At 44.0% G+C, this 16,037-nt stretch overlaps 1 long non-coding RNA gene across 1 annotated transcript; it reads left to right on the top strand.

The window, feature by feature from the left end:
* The first annotated feature begins 13,087 nt into the window (after positions 1–13,087).
* LOC148045470 (uncharacterized) lies at positions 13,088–15,452 on the top strand. Its single transcript, XR_015696585.1, has 2 exons — positions 13,088–13,530; positions 15,215–15,452. It is a non-coding gene; the product is annotated as an uncharacterized LOC148045470 (long non-coding RNA).
* Positions 15,453–16,037: the final 585 nt, after the last annotated feature.

Below are 16,037 nucleotides of genomic sequence, written 5' to 3'. Positions count from 1 at the left end.
ACCCCGAAAGGGCCACTTGGACTGATTGCCTCGCTTCTGGTGATACGGTTGTTGTCTCTGGTGCTGCCCAAAGCTACCCTGCTGCCTGATTCCTAAAGGATCCCCCGTAATTCTGTTGTCTATCCCCCTGCCGTCTGGGATAGGGCCCCTTCTTGTAATTGGTGGGCAAAACCTTACGTTTATCCTTTCCCTCTACTAGGAACGGTGTGAGGGAATCCCCAAATAGGTCCCCCCCCTTGTACGGCTCTGAGGTTAGACGCCACTTGTGCCAGAGATCAGTCGGTCATGGGCGCAGCCACAGGAGTCTACGGGAGGCCATGGAGGACACCATGGCCTGCAATGCAAATCTGGTGGCACTCAGGGTGGCATCAGCCGAAAACTGCAGCACTGCTGTAATTTTGTTCAGGTCCTGGTGTGCTCTGGAATCCCCGGCCAGGATTCTCGCTTGTAGCTGCTGCAACCAGCTCAAGCTAGAATGAGAAAAAAAGGAAGCTACTGCTGAAGCCCAGACCACCCAAGCAGCTGCTTGGTGGCCCTGTTGAAGGGTTGGTCGGCCTTCTTTTCTTCAGGTTTCAGGATCTCCTCCTGGGACCCCGACAACGTAGTGCTAGAGTGAAGTGCCGAAATTGGGGCATCCACAGTCGGCCACAGCAACAGTTTGTCTAGGCCAGTGAGGCGAACCTATGACACGCATGTCAGTGCTGACACGCGTAGCCATTTGGGGTGACACGCACAGGATTTCATGCAATTCATCCTCGGCTCCTGCACGGCCACCGAGGATGAAAGAATCTGTGCTGGAGGAATGGGGGGGGGCGGGACGTGTGATCTCCCCCGCCCACACTCACTTACTGTATTGCCGCCGCCCCTTTCTGAGCGCAGGGGCTGCTGGTAAGGTGTGCGTGCCGTGCGCACACACGTCATCAGCGCGGCGAGGGAGGACCCGCAGGAGAGGAGCGCGGGAACAGTCCAGTCAGGCCGGCACAGAGAGTCTACTCCTGATTAGTTAAAGAATTCGCCCACCCCCTCACTTATCTCAGTTCACGGCAGGGCTGTGGAGTCTGCTGCTTCCAGCTCCACGTCCTCATCAACATGCCGCTCCGGCCCGCCCCCACTATGAATATTCATATTCTTCGCCCTCGCGTCACTAGGAATATTCATAGCAGGGGCGGGCTGGAGCAGCATGTTGATGAGGACGTGGAGCTGGAAGCAGCCGACTCCACAGCCCTGATTCACGGCACCCCAAACAAGTTCAATAATATCAAGGGCAACATACGAAATCGACTGATGAACAAAGAAGTTACTAAGCAGGTATGTTAAATAATTTGTTTTTGGTTTATTAAATACAATTATATATTGCAATTATACATTTTTGTAGTTTAAACTATAAATTGCGCAAAATTATGTTTTTGTTGAACTGACACACAACGCGAGTTATGCTCGATTTTTTGCCGATTTTTGACACACCACGCCAAAAAGGTTGCCCATCACTGGTCTAGGCACTTAGCCATGTTATAAAAGTGCTTGTCTGAGCCGGATGGAGCTGGGCCTGATGTCAGAGTAGTCCATTGCCTCTGGATGGTATCCATAAACAATGGGGGAGCAGGGATGGCATCCATCTCCAACTTTTGCTCCGTAAACCACGTTTTGGTTGATTTGGTGGCTCCAGAGATTGAGGGGGTCTCCACCTGTCCCCCCATATCAGCTGCAGCAATTGCCTTAGTTACCAAAGGCTTGAATAGGGCTGGTAGGAAGAGGCCCAAGGCCACCGGCTTATCTGGGCTATTCCCTTCTTCTTCAGATAAGCTGTCCTCCCTGATCTCCCCCTCCTCCGAGGCAGGGGAACAAGGTGCTGAGGTGACTGGTTCGCCCCCATGTCAGGCACAAGGTCATTGTGTGTGCGAATCTGGGAGGCCGGTGAAGGTGGTGGTGGCGCATGTTGCTGCAATCCAGCTGTAATCCCCTGTTTAATGACCTCCGCAATGAAGGACTGGTAGTCCAGAGGCATGGCTGGGGCTGGGCACTCATGATGGAGGCCCACAACCATAAGCGTAAATGTGGCCTCCACATGCCTACTAGTTGGTCAAGGTTCCATAGTGGGTGGCAGCATAGATTGCCCCCAGATCCCTGAGGTATTAATAGATAGAATTGGACTGAATGGGCCAGGCCCAGAATCCAACTGTGAGGAAGAGCTGCGGCCTGAGATGGTAGAGGGGGATAAGGCTTGAGGCCCAGCCTTGGCCTGGGCGTTGGCCTCCTTGTCTGCCGATTTTTAGAGCCCTTATCATTTGGCTTATTTGCACTGCCGCTTAGAGATGATGCAGGCAAGGGGGGGATTGGAGCCCCCAGCCACTGACAGCAAGCCCCCCTGACTGCTTCCTTCCATGCCAGGATGGCCTGAGGCTGTGTTGTCAGTCATCGGAGGGGGCGTTAGCACTCAAGATCGTGGCTGCGCCAAAATCTTATTCAAAAATGGCGCTCCCGCCAATTTTCTCCATCTCCAAACGGCTACCTGCGCTCTCTTTGGGCTTCTGATTGCTCCCTTCAGGCCTTATGTACACACATGCCCAGAATCGCCATCTGAGGGCCTCATTAAGCTTGAAGCAGGCTATGAGGTGCCATATTACAAAGGCTGTTCTGTTCTCCCTAGCCTGGAGAGATTGGGTGCAACGGTGACAAGAGGGCCCCCAGCCTTGCAGGCATGCTGCGGAATCGGCTGGGCACAGCAGGTGAAGGGGTACTGTCCTGGGGATCATAGCGCGCAATGGAGGAGCTGGCTTTTCAGTGCATGATCAGTTCACCCTTGCATCTGCAGCTCAAGGCTGGAAGAAAGCCTTAATGAGCCTCTCTCCAGTAGTTTAAGGCTCTGAGATCTACAGCCCACTCTTCATTGAGTACTCACTTTCAAACAAAAGTAGAAGGATCTTATCAAAAGTGGATAACACAACTGTCCAGAGTCGATTGAATCGAAAAGCCGGGTGGAGTCACTCACAGAGACGGGTTATATAGGTGGCTAATTAATTATTAATCAGACTCAGTCCAATAAGAGAACGGACAGGGTTAACCCATAAGTGGATGCTATCTCCAGCTCTATTGAGAAGCAGAACATTCCAAAGAAAATGAATTTCGTAAGTATGATAGCAGGTAGTTAAAATACAGAGAAAGACAGACCCATTTCCTATGCACTTCTTAATACCAGAGACATTTTGGGTCAAGACATTTTATTGCCTAAGAGAAATGAAGGATCACATGCCTTGAAGATCTTGAAGAAAAAGAAAGAAAGAGATGCTGAGAGAGCCTGAGTTTTATACCCACTCTTGGGCCCCGCCTTGGAGCTTCCTGTTCCTATGTAAGAAATGTATTCTGATTGGTGGTCAGGCTCCCAGGGGGTAGGGGGTCTTAGCTGACTTTGTAGGCTGTCTGTATCCCAGGCTTGGTTGAGCCTTGTTGGCTGATGTAATCTTTCCAAGTGCCATGTGGTGAGATGGGTAAGAGGGCTAATCCTATCATGCTCCGAGGACCATGTGTTGCAGATGAGCTGGCTCAGGCTTTAATGGCCCATTAACAAAAGTGTGAGTGGGGTGGGGCTGAGTTTCTGCCTCCCTTTTAGGGGAAATATTCTGCCCTTTTTAATATTTCCTAAAATATTTCATTTTCCTAGGAGAAGGACGGGTGCTAATTTTTTACAAAAAGTATTACACAGAAATTCCCTCTTAAAATCCAAAAGGCAAGAGATCAGGAAGGCAGCCAAAGAGACAATTCCAAAAAGGATAAAGAGTTTAAGACACCTTTGTTTTTTTAATGGCTACTTCAAACAGGCCTCCAGATTCTAAAGAAAGTAGGATTTCCATAAGCTTTTGCAGACAAATATCTCTTTAAAATCTTTTTCTTTTTCAGGATAGCAACTATAGAGGATGGCAGGAATTCAGGAATATATTTCATGTTCAGGGTTGGGAGCTTTGATTCTGGATTCAGAGGACTTTATATAGGATTATGACCTAAGATGCAACACCATTTTATTAGTAGATACTTTTGTATAAAAGCACAGTTTGTCCTAATAATTAGCAAATTTCTTGCTGCAGTATACTGAGCTTTGCAATTAAGTGAGAAAAGATAAAAAACTGATTTTCTTTAAATAATATGGATCCTACGCATCTCATCAATATTTACTTGTTGGAGGTAAATTAGCAAAATTAGACGCTTTTTAGATCTTTAGTAGCAGTAGGGGGAAAGATCAAATCAGTTGGCCCAATAGTTAATTTCCTTAATGGAGTCTGCTATAGAAAATGGGCCTATTATTACTAATGCTACAGAATGACATGCAATTACTTAATGAGTTCCTATATTACCCCTTTCCTTTCAACTCTATAATTATTGAGTTAATTGAGAAGAGAACTCCTAGATAAACATGTCTTTTCACAGGCTACTTTAAGATTAGGAAATAACTTCTTTATGTTTTTTGGCTTTGTCTGGTAGGTAAGAAGCCTTCCCCATTCTTAGATTCGAAGCTTGCTAAATTAAGTGATTATGGAATTTGGCAAGATGCAGAAACAATAACAGCACTCAAATCATTTGGTTCCTTGAACTTTAGAATAGAGGGCAACTGTGTTCAAGCAAAGTCCTTGTTTTACATTATTATTTCCATTTCTTATTATCTACATACAATGCAGAGCCCCTTTCACATAGCTTATCTAATTCGGTGGTACCCTGGGCACAGCAACTGGTGGATGCTGGCAGGACTTAAGTTGGTTTCGAGGTGGCGTAGTGGTTAAATGCAGCACTGCAGGCTACTTCAGCTGACTGCAGTTCTGCAGTTCGGCTGTTCAAATCTCACCAGCTAGGGTTGACTCAGCCTTCCATCCTTCTGAGGTGGGTAAAATGAGGACCCGGATTGTTGGGGGCAATATGCTGACTCTGTAAACCGCTTAGAGAGGGCTGAAAGCCCTATGAAGCGGTATATAAGTCTAACTGCTATTGCTATTGCTATTGTATAAAGATCTGCATATCACAATGTCCCTTTCTTCTGGAAAAGATGTTAGAAAACAGAGTAGGAATCTTCTTCCTTGAAAAGTGTTTGGATATTAATAGCTCAGGTTGGTAGTTAGTCTCTTGGTTTGAACTCCAAGCTTGGCAATTTGGTTGCAAATGTTTTGTCACCATTCAAGGAGACATAGTCAGTGTGTTTTGAATTGTGCTTGTCTGTCAAAACACAGGTCTTTACTTTTTATGAGATGCAAATTAGTCTGAACAACAGCAAACAACATTCAGACTAATTTGCATCTCACAAAAAGGTATTTAAAGGCCTGTGTTCTGGCAGACGAGCACAATTCAAAGTGCACTGATGATGTCTCCTCGAATGGTGACAAAACATTTGCAATCAAATTGCCAAGCTCGGAGCTCAAACCAGCAGCTTAATCTTCTTCCTTTTCCAGCTGTGGGAATAACCCTATCGATTTAAAAACTCTTCGGAGTCACAGAGTAGAAGAATTTGCTGAGACAAGTTTGCAGAACTGTAGTTACTCTTGCTATAGATTATATATATATAAGATTGTTTTGTAGACTTAATGCTCAGAGGCAATAAAATAGCTCTGAACTACAGGCTTTCTCTTTTTATCAATACAAGAATGTCACGTGGTACTGGTATAGCAGTGCATTTTTTTTAAAGAATAGGGCATTGGGATAGCAACAGCAAGCCAGCTTTTGAAACACTCAAACATTTAATTGCGGCAGCTCCAGTCTTCCGATACTTTGACAGCAAAAAAAGACTAAAATAATCCACAGAGGCTTCCAAAGTACTGTAGTTCCATTGAAACAATCCTTTTGTAAAAGTATGGGGTTTATAGAGAGGCCTGTGATGTACGTGCGTGGGACTGTTACAGTATTGAAGTCTTATATGCTCAAATTAAACAGAGGGCTTTGGTTCTGGTGTATAGTTATTGTGCTTTGTTTTTATAAGCTTCTTAGATTCATTTTGATTGAAACAGCATAGAGACATTTGTAAACAAGTTGTGTTTGCTGAGATAGACACAAGCATTTAGTTTCGACTGCTGCTGAGCCTATCTGGTAGATTTCCTTCCAAATTTTAGCAACCTTTTTCCAGTTATAGTTTTATGATTTAACATTAGCCCATAAGCTTGTCAAAGTACTGCTGGCACTCTACACAAGGCAAGTGATAAAAGTATGGATGAGGATGATCTGGAGGAGGATAGTGTACAGATCACTGAGTTTTGACAAAATTACCCAGTTGCGGCAAATTTGTTGGAACTACCATTCATAACCATGTTGGTTATGTATCTGAAAGCTCTTCTTGATGATTGGCCAGCCCTTTCAGTTCCATATTTCAGTTTTGGTAGACCATTCTGTAACTGAGTCATCTTATTTAAAGATCACAAATGTTCTTGTTGTCCCCAAACCTGTTACGACTCAAAGGATTCCTGAGGACCAGCTTGGTATGAAAGAGTGTAAATGTTTGGAAAATTTTATTTTGGCCAAGCATTAATGGATGTAGGTTAGGTTAGGTTAGGTTTATTGGTTTTGTATGCCATCCACTCCCGAAGGACTCCAGGAGGCTCACAATAAACAGGGGAGGGAATAAATAAGACAATACAAACAATTTTAAAATCCACAACAGTCACAATTAGGACAGGGCTGGGTGCTTTAATAGCCCCCAGCCTGCCGGAACAGCCAGGACTTAGTAGATTTACGGAAGGCCGGGAGGGTAGTAAGGGTCCGGATCTCCACGGGGAGCTCGTTCCAGAGGGCCGGAGCAGCAACAGAGAAGGCTCTCCCCCGGGGGGGTTGCCAGCCAGCATTGGCTGGCAGATGGAACCCGGAGAAGGCCGAGCCTGTGCGATCGAATTGGTCTTTGGGAGGTAATTGGCAGGAGGCGGTCTCTCAGGTACCCAGGTCCGATGCCATGCAGGGCTTTTTTAATTTTTTTTTTATTAAAATGTTTTTATTTTCCATTTTTTCACTTTCATACACTCACATATATACTGTGCATAGCCGGGGCCATACAACATTAAACAATAATCACAGCAATTCCTCTTGTCAACAATACCCCCAAAAATAGAAACCCAATATACCTCTTCCACTCTCCATACACCTCTTTCTTCCGCCCCCCCCTCCAACTTTCTATCTTCCCTCCATCATTCCCCTCTACCCTACTTCCCCTCCCCCTCTACCACTCCTCTCTCCCGATCCACTCCCTCCCTTCCTTCTCACCTTCCCTCCCATCCTCTCTCCCGCCCTCTCTACCCATCTTTCTTCTATCCCACTCCTCCTCCCCTTGGTGTATTTCTACTATATGTCAATGTACTCAACTTGTCCTATTTTTACAGAGAAATTAAAGAGAAACAGTATACATGTGAAGTCGCATTACATTGAAATCTAACACATAGTATATATCCCTCCCTCCCCCCACCCTAACCCCCAACACCCCACCTCCCTCCCCCCGACTTCCCAGAGCCCGTACACAGTATAGAGTTTTAACAAACACAGTCTAATATATATTTAGAGAAAAAAGAAATAAAAAAAGAGGTTAATAACATCTCTATATTGATCTTAGCTTCTTCCTGCTACACTAACTTTGAAAAGTTTAAATCATTCCTGATCTTAAGCATAGGCTATCTGGAATTTCTTAGTCCCGTATTTGTTTTGTATATAGTCGATCCATTTTTTCCAGTCTCGTTTATATCTCTCATTTGAATGATCTTTAAGATATGCCAATATTTTAGCCATCTCGGCTAAATTTGTAACTTTCAATGTCCATTCTTGAGTTGTAGACAAGTCTTCCTTCTTCCAGTATTGCGCCACCAACAGTCTTGCCGCCGTTATTAGGTGCAGAATCAAGTTAGTCTCTACCACTGTAAAGTCAGTACATATACCTAGTAAAAATAACTGAGGAGTAAACTTTATCCTTCTTTTAAAGATATTTTGCATAATCCACCATATTTTTATCCAAAATGCCCAGGTCCACCATATATGAAAATATGTAGCATCGAGAGAACCACACCTCCAACATTTAGGCTGTACATTCGGATACATAGAAGCCAGCTTTTTAGGATCTAAATGCCATCTATAGAACATAAAAATTTTCTCTCAGATTTTGAGCTTGTGTAAATTTCACATTTCTTACCCAGATTCTTTCCCATGTATCCAACATTATGTAGGGCTTTATAAGTAACAACTAGCACCTTGAAGCGAGTCCGGAGGCCAATGGGCAGCCAGTGCAGCTAACAGAGGATAGGTGTAATGTGGGTGTACCTAGGTGCACCCACAATCGCTGGCGCATCTGCATTCTGGACTAACTGAAGTCTTCGAACACTTTTCAAGGGCAGCCCCATGTAAAGCGCATTACAGTAGTCCAGTCTTGAGGTCACGAGGGCGTGACTATCTGAAGTGTCTACCGGTCCTGATAGGGTCGCAATTGGTGCACCAGGGGAACCTGGGCAAAGACCCCCCTGGTCACAGCCGATAACTGGTGATCTAAAGTCAGCTCTGGATCCAAGAGGACTCCCAAATTGTGAGCCCCCTCTGAGGGGCATATAATTTTACCCCCCAGACTGAGAGATGGAATAATTAGCCAATCTTTGGGAGGGAACATCAATAGCCATTCGGTCTTGTCGGGATTGAGTGCAAGCTTGTTCATTCCCATCCAGACCCTGACAGCCTCCAGGCACTGGCCCATCACTTCTATTGCTTCACTGAGTTGGCATGGGGCGGATAGATACAATTGTGTATTGTCCGCGTATTGGTGGTATTTAATCCCGTGCCGCCATATGATCTCACCAGCGGCTTCATGTAGATATTAAATAGGAGAGGGGACAGGACCGAGCCCTGTGGCACCCCATAATTGAGGGGCCATGGGGTTGACCTCTGTCCTCCGACCAACACCGACTGCGACCTGTCCGAGAGGTAGGAGGAGAACCACCGAAGAACCGTGCCTCCCACTCCCACCTCTTGTAACCATCACAGAAGGATATCATGGTCGATGGTATCGAAGGCCGCTGAGAGGTCAAGGAGCACTAGGATAGAGGACTGATCCCTATCCCTGGCTCGCCAGAGATCATCAATCAGCACGACCAAAGCAGTTTCTGTGCTGTAGCTAGGCCTGAAAGCGGACTGAAAGGGATCCAGATAATCGGTTTCATCCAAGGACCGTCGGAGTTGAGAGGCCACCACTTTCTCAACAACCTTCCCTACAAAGGGGAGGTTGGAGACCGGACGATAGTTGCTCAAAATGGCTGGGTCCAGAGACGGTTTCTTCAGGAGGGGTCTCACCATCGCATCCTTTAAGAGGAGCGGGAAGGATCCCTCCCGGAGAGAGGTGTTAATTATCATCTGGATCCAGCCGCGTGTTACCTCCCTGCTCGTCAAAACCAGCCAGGAAGGTCACGGGTCCAGTGTACAAGTGGAGGCTCCCCGCTCCCATGGCCTTGTCCACTTCCTCAGGCGTGACAAGTTGAAATTCAATCCATAAACTCCGCTCAAGACCTTCCCCCGGTACCTCGGCTGGTACCGTGCAATTGGAGTCCAGCTCTGTCCGAATCCGAGCGACTTTATCCGTTAAATACTGAACAAATTCCTCAGCTCTACCTTGCAAAGGTTCATCCGTGTCCTTCCCTTTCAGGAGGGAGCGGGTTATCCTAATCAAGGCGGCTGGGCGCGATTCAGCAGACGCAATAAAAGTGGCAAAATGTGAACATTTCGCTGCCCGTATTGCCACGAGATAGGCTCTGATGTAGGCTCTCATCAGTGCTCGGTCTGATTCAGACTTTTGGCCCTCCAGCGGCGCTATAGACGTCTCTTTTGGCGCTTCATCTCCCGGAGTTCCTCGGTAAACCAAGGCGCTCTCCTGGATCCGCTACCTCGGAGAGGCCGCAAAGGCGCAATCCGGTTTAGAGCCCCCGTTGCCGCTGCATTCCAGGCAGCGACTAAGGACTTGACCGGACTGTGGACGAGAGTGTCAGGTATCACTCCAAGCGCCGTCTGAAATCCCATAGGGTCCATCAGGCGTCTGGGGCAGAACCACCTAATCGGTTCCTCCTCCCTACAGTGTGGGATTGGTTTCCGAAAGTCAAGCCTCAGTAGGAAGTGATCAGACCATGACAAGGGCAGGCTCTTAATACCCCTCAATTCTAGATCGCACCTCCACTGCTCCGAGAGGAATACGAGGTCAAGTGTGTGACCTGCTGCATGAGTCGAATCCTGGATTACTTGGGTCAAGTCCATGGCTGTCATGGAAGCCATGAACTCCTGCGCCCCATCAGAGCGTTCACCAAGCGTAGGCAGGTTGAAGTCCCCCAGCACCATAAGCCTGAGGAACTCTACCGCCAGCTCAGCTACTGACTCAAGGAGCGAGGGGAGGGCTGTTGCAACGCTGTTGGGAGGTAGGTACGTTAACAGCAAGCCCACTTGACCCCCAAGGTCCAACTTCAACAACAAGGACTCACACCCGACAAGCTCTGGAGCAGGGATCCTATGAGGAACTAATGACCTTCGGACGATGACAGCCACTCCCCCACCCCTTCGCTGAGGTTGTGGCTGATGAAGCACCTGAAATCCCTCTGGGCACATTTCAGTGAGGGGGACCCCTCCCTCTGGGCCCAGCCAGGTTTCAGTAATACATGCCAGGTCTGCTCCCTCGTCTACTATTAGGTCCCAGACGAGGGGAGCTTTATGAACCACAGACCTGGCATTTAGCAACAACAGCCTGAGACCAGGGCCCTGACAATTCTCTCCATCTGGCCCTGGAGTGGAACTAACAAGGCCGGAAGGGGGGATCGCTATGACGTAGCGGACCCTCCTTCCCTGGTAATGGCTAGCCCTGAACTTCCCGTCGTACCTGCCCCTCCCCATAATGACCGTAATGCTCCGGCCCACCCCCGCAACTGTAGACTGTAGGATTTATATTCCTTGCAGTCAGCTGGTCATTTGCATCCTTTTAGAGGGTCGTTGAAGCACTTGGAGGTTTATCTGTGTCCTCAGTCCTCAGGATCATCTGGTTCCTGTAGTCTGCAATTTTTCTCTGGAAATCCATTCCTACTCCTACATCATCCAAAGGATGTTTACCCCAAATTGTATAGCTAAAAGAGGTCCTCAATCAACCAGGTCCTATTTGTCCCTAGGATGCTTTTTCAGGAGGCAACTAGACTTTTCTTTGAGTGTTGTTTTTCTTTCAGTAGTGCTTCTGGTTCCTTCAATTCCCCACTGACAGTTCTGTATCCTGTCAGAACTGAAGAATCTTCTTGGATGAGAAGCAAAACGCCTTCAAAGAAAAAACAAGGAAGTCCAGTTTCCTTCTTAAAAAGCAGGTTTGGGACAACCAGGACCTGGATGACTGGGGAGCTCTACAGACTTATGGTCACAAAGGGACAATCAAAGCGCCTGAGGTGGCTTTGCAGGCCATAAAATGTCAGGTCTAGCTTACAATGATAGTGAAGGATTCCTTGGTAATGGTATATTATTTTCTTTTATTTCTTAAAGGATTTTATCACTATAGAGACATTGCATAATCCAAAGTCACTTTTCTTTGGCAAGTGATTCCTACTATTAGGTCATCAGTTCTCTGGCTCTGACTTTTGCATTTCTGCTAAACAATATGGCTTCTCCAATACAACATCCGATCTGGAAGTCAAATGGGGTTGTTAAAGGTGGAATTTAGCTTGTCAAAACACTACTGTAGAACAACTATGGCCAAGGAACAATTCCTTTTCAGTTCTTTTGATATTTTTTTTATAAAAACAAAGAGTTTGTGTTTTAATTAAACTCTTAAGCTAACCTAGGTTACTTCAGTCTGCTGGATATTTACATCATTGCATTTGCCCAACCTAAATGGTTGCATAAGTAAATTCAAACATTTCGTTGCCAGTAAGATTTAACTGTCTTCAAAACTTTATACTTTATGTTTGCATTTTTAAAGCCACACTTCGGCTGTGTTGGTCTGTGGAGCTTCCTACTCAGTTGAGGTGGCAACTCCTACAGTTTTCTTTTACACACACACACACACACACACGCACACACACACACACACACACACACACACACACACACACCTTAGGTAGTTTCTCCATTGTGGCGGGAGGGAAGGGGAGGAGAGAATTAAAGGAGACCGTTGAAGAGGAAGAAAACGCTTTCTATTTCTTTTTATCCTTTTTTCTTGCCTGTTTGCCTGTCTTCTTTTTTCTCTGAGTCTTCATTTTCTTTATTCTGTCTTAGTTTGTATTAATGTGTGTGTGTGCATCAGTGTCAAGAAAGAATGAAGTACCATTAGGAAGTAGGAGAAATGGAAATTAGAGTGGCCATAGTGTCAGGTGCTGCTTCATTTAATAATCAGGAAAGAAAACCACTCAACTCCATTTGTTTGAAATTAAGTGTACTTTTACTAATTACAAATGATAAGTAGTGAAGCAAAGCTGAGTCTGGTTAATTGGGCGCGAAAACAATGAATATCATGTATAGGTCAATCCCCTCCCCTTGGCACCCCAGTCCATAGTCCAATTATAATTCACCCAACTGTCAGGTGGGAGATATGTTCAAAAACATCATCAGGGTGGAATGCTGGACAGTTAACCTTGGCGGGAAACTCTCTTCCTCCACATGCGCAATGAGATGGTCAGGACAGCTTCTAGAATATTCCACCAGCACATAATGATTCCCCTCCCAAATACCATGCCCCCGCTCCCCGTTTCAATGGCAGCCGAAGCAGCAGCAAGGCAGAGGCTGACACATAGAGATAAAGACTCAGCTAATAGCCTTCAATAAACACACATAACTAAATTTGCATACAATTCAAAAGAGATAATAAAGCTAAGAAAGATGTCAGAATATATCCTCTCCAGCAATGAATAAGCAAATAATCAAGCAGAAAGCAATACCTACTCAAGAAGAAAACTACATTCCCTGCCTCCAACACTGGCAGAGAGAACTATAGATAAACAGGGAGTAGCTGTGAACAGCAGTTCACTAGCTGTTACCTAATGGGGTAATGAAATGTCTGCAAGGAAACAATCAAGCTTAGACAGCATCCATAGTTCCACCCTGAGCTACAGATATTCTCTTTTATTAGACCCAGGTAATATTACAGAGATTTCAACCCACAGAGACCCAACAGAACATACATAAATCTGCTAGATTGATTCCTTGAACAATACTAACGATCTGTGTTACAAATATTTATATTAATACAGCACTACATTATATTTTGTTAAAATTAGAATGATTGTGGGAGTAGCATATTCTTTAAGAATTGTTTTGAGGTCAGAATGTTGGCAGTAGTTAGCTTAGGCACCTTAACTAATTGTTCTACAGACTTAGGCATTTAAATCAACAATAATAGAAGAGTTCTTGTTAGCTCCAGGCAAATCTTTTATCAATATGAATATGACACAGCAGGAGTGTTATTATCCCACATTTGAAAGAATTCATAGGGAAGACTTTCCCTGAAGCATTAAAGTTTTGAGGCAGTCAGATTTCTCATTTTTGTGCAATCAGTTGACATTCAAAGGGATTTTGCACAGAAACCAATGTAAGGTATTTTGAACTAATAAAAAGATTAGGTTATATTATTTTGAACTGTAAATGACAATAAGGGCTAATTGAAAATACAGCCTAATACATATGTGTTTCCTTAATTAAAATTTTAACCATGTCTATATATTTCAATGTAGCTTCTGACAGATCATTTAGTTAGATGTCTGCTTAATTCACTGGTTACTCAGCCGTTCAGAGTAAGTAGGATGATGTTTTTCCATACCTTTGTGATTCTATTAGCATTTAAAATTTGACAATTAGGTTTTTAATAAGTGACAGATTTTTTTTAGCATACTTAGCATTTAAGTACACACTCAGTTCAATTAAAATAGCTTAATTGGAGGTTTTCTCCCCAGCTTTTTAAATAATTAGAGGAGGTCTCTGAAATATTTTTGTCATCTATTGAAATAATACTATCATTTTGCAAAGCAGTTAAGTTGTCGGACTTTGTGAAAAACCCAATTTGGAAGATCTTCATTAGATTCCAGATATTTATTTTTCTCTTGAACCATTGTTGAACCTGATTGCAGTTTCAGGTTGCAGTTTTAAGCAGTAGTGAAGTATGGCTGAAAGATTTATGCCAGAAAAGCTGAATTCAAGCATTTTACAGGTAGTCCTTGACTTATGACTGCTATTGAGCCTGCAATTACAGTCATAAATTGTGACAGTCAGTAAGCGAGTTCCCTTTGATCATGCATGATTTTTTACTAACGTGATGGTTGTAAAGAGAACAGTATGGTCATTAAGCAAATGCCATAATTGTTAACATATAACATTATTTGTTATGTGTTTTTGCCAGTTTCTGGCAAAAATGACATCCTGTAAATCACAACCACATTATGGAATACTGTAAACAGCCATAAATATGGGCTATGGGCCCATATTCACCTAACAAGGTCCCATGTCTGGAATGTATATTTTATTGCTTAGTCTGGAAGGAGAAAGCTTGCTAGTAAATAGAGAGTGTTACTTGTTGCAAAAGTAATAAGAAAACTCAACAGCAATTTGATTCTCAGTCATCCAGATCATGGTTCTCCCAAAGGTGCTTTTTCAAGAGGCAACTGGACTTTCTGGTTTTTCTTTGAAGACATTTTACTTCTCATCCAAGAAGGTTCTTCAGTTGTGACTAGATAGTGGGGACAAAATGGCCAGCTATCTGCAAGGAATATAAATCCTTCCATTCCCCACCATCCAGTCAGAGCTGAAAAAGCTTCCTGGAAGAGAAACAAAATGTCTTCAAAGAAAAACCGGAAAGTTCAGTTGCCTCTTGAAAATGCACCTTTGGATCTGCAGCAATTTCATCCAGGTTTCACACCAATCCTGTTTAGGGTTGTTTCTCTGTCATGATACCTTAAAGATGTTTGGATTTTAACTAATAGAATTCTTGGCTTGAGAATTCTGGGACTTGAAGTTCGCGGATCTTCAAGTTGCCAAGGTTGAGAAACAATCTGGTATAGTAAGACAGGCTGACAAATGGTGTCAGGTCTAAAGTCACCATATGAATTGCATGCTTTAATGGTCATGTAGACCTAGAATGATTGATTGACTTGAATAACTGGCATACTTCCAAACAAAGCATCATTTTTATTTCTAAGAATGACTGCAGGGCCAAGAGGCATAAAGTGATGCTTGAGACTAGCATTATATTTGGAAAACATGACAATTTTTCATTTGTATTTTACAGATTTTTTTAAAAAATAATTCAAGTCGGGCACTGCAAGTTACCTGGCATCAAGGGAGCAGTAATTAGGATGAAACTGTTCCATCTTTCATCCAGTTCCTTCATATTCCTCAGGATACCCAAATTCTACTGACATCTTTTTTTCTTTAATGCCAACGAATATGATTTTTTAAAAAATGTATAAATTTTATTTTATTTGATTGTACTTTATTATAGTAATAATAAAAAATAGTTATATAAAGATTTTGATATCTTTCCATGTCATTTCTTAAGTGTGATTCTTGGCAAATACCCAATGACTATTAATGATTAATAGGTTGAGGGTTTTTTGGGGAGATCCAAGATCAAATCTATTGTCAGCTATGAAATGTCCCTGGTGTGAATTATCCGAATCTGCCTTATTTATTATGTATTTATTAAATTTACATGCCACTCATCTCCTCAGGGACAATCTGGGTGGGTTACAAACATTAAAACTGGTTTCACATTAAATAACAACAACAAAAACAATAAAATAAATGAAACATGTAAAGCGATATGGATGAAACAGTGATACCCATTGTCATCGGGACATTTGGTACCAAGTCCAAGAATTTTACAAAATACCCCTCAGAGAGGGCCCGCAACTTGGGTGTTCTCCTGGATCCACAGCTGACACTAGAATACCATTTGTCAGCTGTGACCAGGGGAGCTTTTGCCCAGGTTCTCCTGGTGCACCAGTTGTGGCCCTATTTGGACCGGGAAGCACTCCAAATGGTCACTCACACCCTCGTCACCTCAAGACTTGACTACTGTAACACACTCTACATGGGGCTGCCCCTGAAAA

The sequence above is a fragment of the Thamnophis sirtalis genome, unplaced genomic scaffold, assembly GCF_051295495.1.
Source record: "Thamnophis sirtalis isolate CommonGarterSnake01/CBP01778 unplaced genomic scaffold, rThaSir2_p1.2 scaffold_5, whole genome shotgun sequence".
Taxonomy (NCBI): domain Eukaryota; kingdom Metazoa; phylum Chordata; class Lepidosauria; order Squamata; family Natricidae; genus Thamnophis; species Thamnophis sirtalis.
The sequence above is the reverse complement of the archived record's forward strand: the minus strand, read 5'-3'. Positions and strand labels throughout refer to the sequence as shown.